General features: G+C 46.5%; 1 long non-coding RNA gene across 1 annotated transcript in view; it reads left to right on the forward strand.

The window, feature by feature from the left end:
• The first annotated feature begins 2,234 nt into the window (after positions 1 to 2,234).
• Positions 2,235 to 5,517, forward strand: part of LOC121711384 — a 5,110-nt gene continuing 1,827 nt past the window's right edge. The window contains exons 1-2 of the long non-coding RNA XR_006032297.1: positions 2,235 to 2,271; positions 4,312 to 4,402. This is a non-coding gene — a long non-coding RNA (uncharacterized LOC121711384). The remainder of the gene's footprint in view (positions 2,272 to 4,311; positions 4,403 to 5,517) is intronic.

Here is a 5,517-nt window from a genome sequence, read left to right on the forward strand (position 1 = left end):
TGGCCGCAATGTCGAATATGGTCAGAAAAATCTACCGAGAAGTTTGGAAATTTGAGTATGGAAAAAGTATGGAATTTTGAAATGGAAAATGTGTAGGACAGTGTGAGTGAAAACATCCAAATTAAGCCCAAAGTGTCAATATTTTGTGTGGTCACATTACAGTATTTTTCAGCAGTGCCTTAACGCTCTTGGGCGTGGAGTTCACCAGAGCTTCACAGGTTGCCACTGGAATCCTCTTCCACTCCTCCATGACGACATCACGGAGCTGGTGGATGTTAGAGACCTTGCGCTCCTCCACCTTCCCTTTAAGGATGCCCCACAGATGCTCAATATAATAGCAGAGATGGCACAATACTTTGCAAGCTGTTTAGCACTCTTTTTGGTCATCTCAAGTAGTTGCAGCCCTCTTACTACCAACCTGTGTGTGTGTCCTAGGCTACCAAATATGAATACGAGTAGTCTGCACCTATAGCCTAGCTCTGAGATGGTGTTTAGGAGTGGACACACACACACACACCTATAGCCTAGCTCTGAGATGGTGTTTAGGAGTGGACACACACACACCTATAGCCTAGCTCTGAGATGGTGTTTAGGAGTGGACACACACACACATCTATAGCCTAGCTCTGAGATGGTGTTTAGGAGTGGACACACACACACACACCTATAGCTCTGAGATGGAGTTTAGGAGTGGACACACACACACACACACCTATAGCCTAGCTCTGAGATGGTGTTTAGGAGTGGACACACACACCTATAGCCTAGCTCTGAGATGGTGTTTAGGAGTGGACACACACACACACACCTAGCTCTGAGATGGTGTTTAGGAGTGGACACACACACACACACACACCTATAGCCTAGCTCTGAGATGGTGTTTAGGAGTGGACACACACACACACACACCTATAGCCTAGCTCTGAGATGGTGTTTAGGAGTGGACACACACACCTATAGCCTAGCTCTGAGATGGTGTTTAGGAGTGGACACACACACACACCTATAGCCTAGCTCTGAGATGGTGTTTAGGAGTGGACACACACACACACACCTATAGCCTAGCTCTGAGATGGTGTTTAGGAGTGGACACACACACACACACACACCTAGCTCTGAGATGGTGTTTAGGAGTGGTTTGTATCTACGTCTGGTGTATTAGCAACCAGGTGTAAGAAAGTACAAGGGTTACTATTGCAAGATGAAACATGGATGGTTTTACCTGAGAATATTTGTACATTCTTACTGAGGGTGGAAAATGGTTTGATGTGTCTTTAACTCATCGCCGGTTCAGACCTCCATGGGGCCTAAGCAAAACCCAAAAGGGGCCCTCCTACCAGACCTCCATGGGCCTTAAGCTGAATCCAAAAGGGGCCCTCCTACCGATTGTATAGTCTATGTGATACGCAGGACTACACAGTATACTACAGCTAACTAGACTACACCACTGCCTACTACCTAAACTCTGAGGGCCCAGTGAAGTTGCAGTGCTCTCAATGCAATCATCCCACCCCATTTTGAATGTCTACGGATGTTACCAAATATAGTTTTTTGCCCCATAAAGGACTAGGAGAAAGACAAATAATTGAATGTGTGAATCCCCTTCACATAAATGCCCAGTTTTAGGGTCTGGACTGTTTGCTTTTTCATTCACTCACACTCACACACACACACACACACACACACAGTGTACCTGTTATTATCTAATTTGCATGTGCGTATGTTTGGGGGCGAGGTGATAACGTGCACACACATGTCACACATGTGGAAGTGTGTTTGAGCTGCAAGCTGTAGTGCAGTGGGCCAGTGAGCAGCCACACGTCAGGTGTGTGTGTGTGTGTGTGTGAGCTGTGGTATTCCCTGCACCTGCTTTGGGCAGAGCTGTTATTGAGCAGGGCAGTTTCCAGACCTGCTGACGCTACCAGCACTTGGGGGGGGGGGGGGTCTCTATTACAGCACATGGGGGGTATTTGAGCACATGGGGGGGGTCTCTATAGTACATAGTACTCTTGGGTGTGACTGTGGTCAGTACTGAGGTCACACTCAGAGCGAAGTGCAGCCACATGACTGAGCCGCCTATTAGGAGTTAACGACGACTTAACGATGGAACCCTGGAGTTAACGATGACTTAACGATGGAACCCTGGAGTTAACGATGGACTGTCACCTGAAGCTGTTCAGTCTCAAACCCAAACCTGTAGAAAGTAGCAGGAAGCCCTAGTGACTTCCTGATGTCTGAGGCCAAACTTTAGACTGGATTGAATAAGCACATGTGAGTGTGTGTGTGAGTGAGGGGGAGTTTATGTTCTAGTCTTTAGTCTCTTTCATAACTACTGGCTCTACTCTGTCTGTCTGTGTGTGTGAGTGTGAGTGTGTGTGTGTGTGTGTGTGAGAGTGTGTGTGTGTGTGTGTGAGTGAGGGGGAGTTTATTGCTCTAGTCCAGTGTTTCTCAAACTTTTTCAGACCAAGGACCACTTAACCAATAAATAGAAACCTCACGGACCACCTAGCTAAAAAATAAAAAACAGTAGACCTACTTCAACAGTATATTACACATTAGACATACTCACTGAACAACCTTGCTTATTGTCTTGGCACCTTCCTTATTGTGTCAGAGGACTCATATGATTTAAACTGACGTAGCTTACACAGTGTTGCAGAACTGTTTGGATTTACATACTGTTGGTTCAATATTGCAAACAACTCATCTATATTATATTTTACCACGTCTGCCCGCGGACCACTTGGGATAGCTTGCGGACCACCAGGGGTCCCTGGACCACACTTTGAGAAACACTGGACTAGTCTTTAGCGTGTGTGAGTGTGTGTGTGAGGGGGAGTTTATTGCTCTAGTCTTTAGCCTGTGTGAGTGTGTGTGAGTGAGTGTGTGAGTGAGGGGGAGTTTATTGCTCTAGTCTTTAGCGTGTGAGTGAGTGCGTGTGTCATTGTGTGAGTGAGGGGGAGTTTATTGCTCTAGTCTTTAGCGTGTGTGAGTGTGAGTGTGTGTGTGTGAGGGGAGTTTATTGCTCTAGTCTTTAGTGAGTGTGAGTGTGTGTGTGTGAGGGGAGTTTATTGCTCTAGTCTTTAGTGAGTGTGAGTGTGAGGGGGAGTTTATTGCTCTAGTCTTTAGAGTGTGTGTGTGTGAGGGGAGTTTATTGCTCTAGTCTTTAGTGTGTGTGAGTGTGAGGGGGAGTTTATTGCTCTAGTCTTTAGAGTGTGTGTGTGTGTGAGGGGGAGTTTAGTCTTTAGTCTTGTTCATAACTACTGGCTCTACTCTGTCTGCACTTCCTGATGAGAAGATTTCAGGCTGATGAAACCTAAAGGGCTGAAGAGTGACGAGTGAGAGAGAAAGAAAATGAGAGAGAGAGAAAGAGAGGAAGAGAAAGAGAGCTGGAAAGAAATGAAGAGAGAGAGAGTGAGGACAGCATCTAGGGAAGAGAGAGAGAAAAAGGGAGAAAGAGAAGAAGAGAACATGAGGACAGCATGTGAGGAGGAGAACATGAGGACAGCATGAGGACAGCATGTAAGGAGGAGAACATGAGGATAGCATGAGGACAGCATGTGAGGAGGAGAACATGAGGATAGCATGTGAGGAGGAGAACATGAGGACAGCATGTGAGGAGAACATGAGGACAGCATGTGAGGAGGAGAACATGAGGACAGCATGTAAGGAGGAGAACATGAGGACAGCATGTGAGGAGGAGAACATGAGGACAGCATGTGAGGAGGAGAACATGAGGACAGCATGAGGACAGCATGTGAGGAGGAGAACATGAGGACAGCATGTGAGGAGGAGAACATGAGGACAGCATGTGAGGAGGAGAACATGAGGACAGCATGAGGACAGCATGTGAGGAGGAGAACATGAGGACAGCATGTGAGGAGGAGAACATGAGGACAGCATGAGGACAGCATGTGAGGAGGAGAACATGAGGACAGCATGTGAGGAGGAGAACATGAGGACAGCATGAGGACAGCATGTGAGGAGGAGAACATGAGGATAGCATGTGAGGAGGAGAACATGAGGACAGCATGTAAGGAGGAGAACATGAGGACAGCATGAGGACAGCATGTGAGGAGGAGAACATGAGGACAGCATGTGAGGAGGAGAACATGAGGACAGCATGTAAGGAGGAGAACATGAGGACAGCATGAGGACAGCATGTGAGGAGGAGAACATGAGGACAGCATGTGAGGAGGAGAGCGACAGAAAGAGAGGAAGAGGGAGAGAGAGTGACAGAAAGAAAGAGAGAGTGTGAGGACATAGTATCTAGTGAAGAGGGCGTATGACAAACCCCCACTGCGTCTACAGATCCTCTACAGGAAATGGGCCAATCAGAATGTGTGCCTTTGGCAAGACTACATTCCAGCTCTCCATAGAGCACACAGGAGCCCTCTCACAGGTGAGCAGAATGTTCTCCATAGAGCACACAGGAACATTCTCACAGGTGAGCAGAATGTTCTCCATAGAGCACACAGGAACATTCTCACAGGTGAGCAGAATGTTCTTCATAGAACACACAGGAAAATTAGGACTGTAAAATTAGGGGTGTATATAGCATTAGGGGTTGGGTGTGTGTGTGTAGAGTCAGGGTGTATATAGTATTAGGGGTGTGGGTGTAGAGTCAGGGTGTATATAGTATTAGGGGTGTGGGCGTAGCATTAGGGTGTGGGCAGTGAGTCAGGGTGTATATAGCATTAGGGTGTATATAGCATTAGGGGTTTGGGTGTAGAGTCAGGGTGTATATAGGGTGTATGTAGCATTAGGGGTTTGGGTGTAGAGTCAGGGTGTATATAGCATTAGGGGTGTGGGTGTAGCATTAGGGGTGTATATAGCATTATAGGGTTGAGTGTAGAGTCAGGGTGTATATAGCATTAGGGGTTTGGGCATACACATAGGGTTGGGTGCAGAGTGTGTTAGGTAGCGTTTAGGTGTGTTAGGTTTGGGTGAAGGGTGTATTAGGTAGGGGTTGGGTGTGTTAGGTAGGTTCAGTAGGGTGTGTGTGTGTGTTCAGTAGGGTGTGTGTCTGTGTGTGTGTTCAGTAGGGTGTGTCTGCAGATCATGCTGTCTCTCGCTCAATACTCAAAAACTCTGCAGTTGATGAAGACATAGCGACTTTTGCAACCAAAGCCAGACTACAAGTTCTTCCAACTAGACTCAATCTTTCTCTTTGGTACCCTAACACATTCTCTTCCCACTGTTTGCACCATGACAGTCAGATAATTATTGAATCCCTGTCTCATGTTCTGAATGGCTGCTAAGGGAATGTACATTGCCAGACATGACAGAATTGTTGACTTACTAGTTGAACACATAATTCCATATGCTTCACCATGCAAAATCTACAAGAATGTATGCGTCTCACCTTGCATGTTCAAACTCTGTAATAGTGGAAAAAATGTGTTTTCAAATGTTGCTGCAAAAAAGCCAGATATTGTTGTTGTTGATGAGGACAGCAGAGAAGTAACCATTCTTGAAGTAGGTTGTGCATTTGACTAGTCTAGAGGATGCCTACCT

This window comes from Alosa sapidissima, chromosome 6 (assembly GCF_018492685.1).
Source record: "Alosa sapidissima isolate fAloSap1 chromosome 6, fAloSap1.pri, whole genome shotgun sequence".
NCBI lineage: Eukaryota > Metazoa > Chordata > Actinopteri > Clupeiformes > Clupeidae > Alosa > Alosa sapidissima.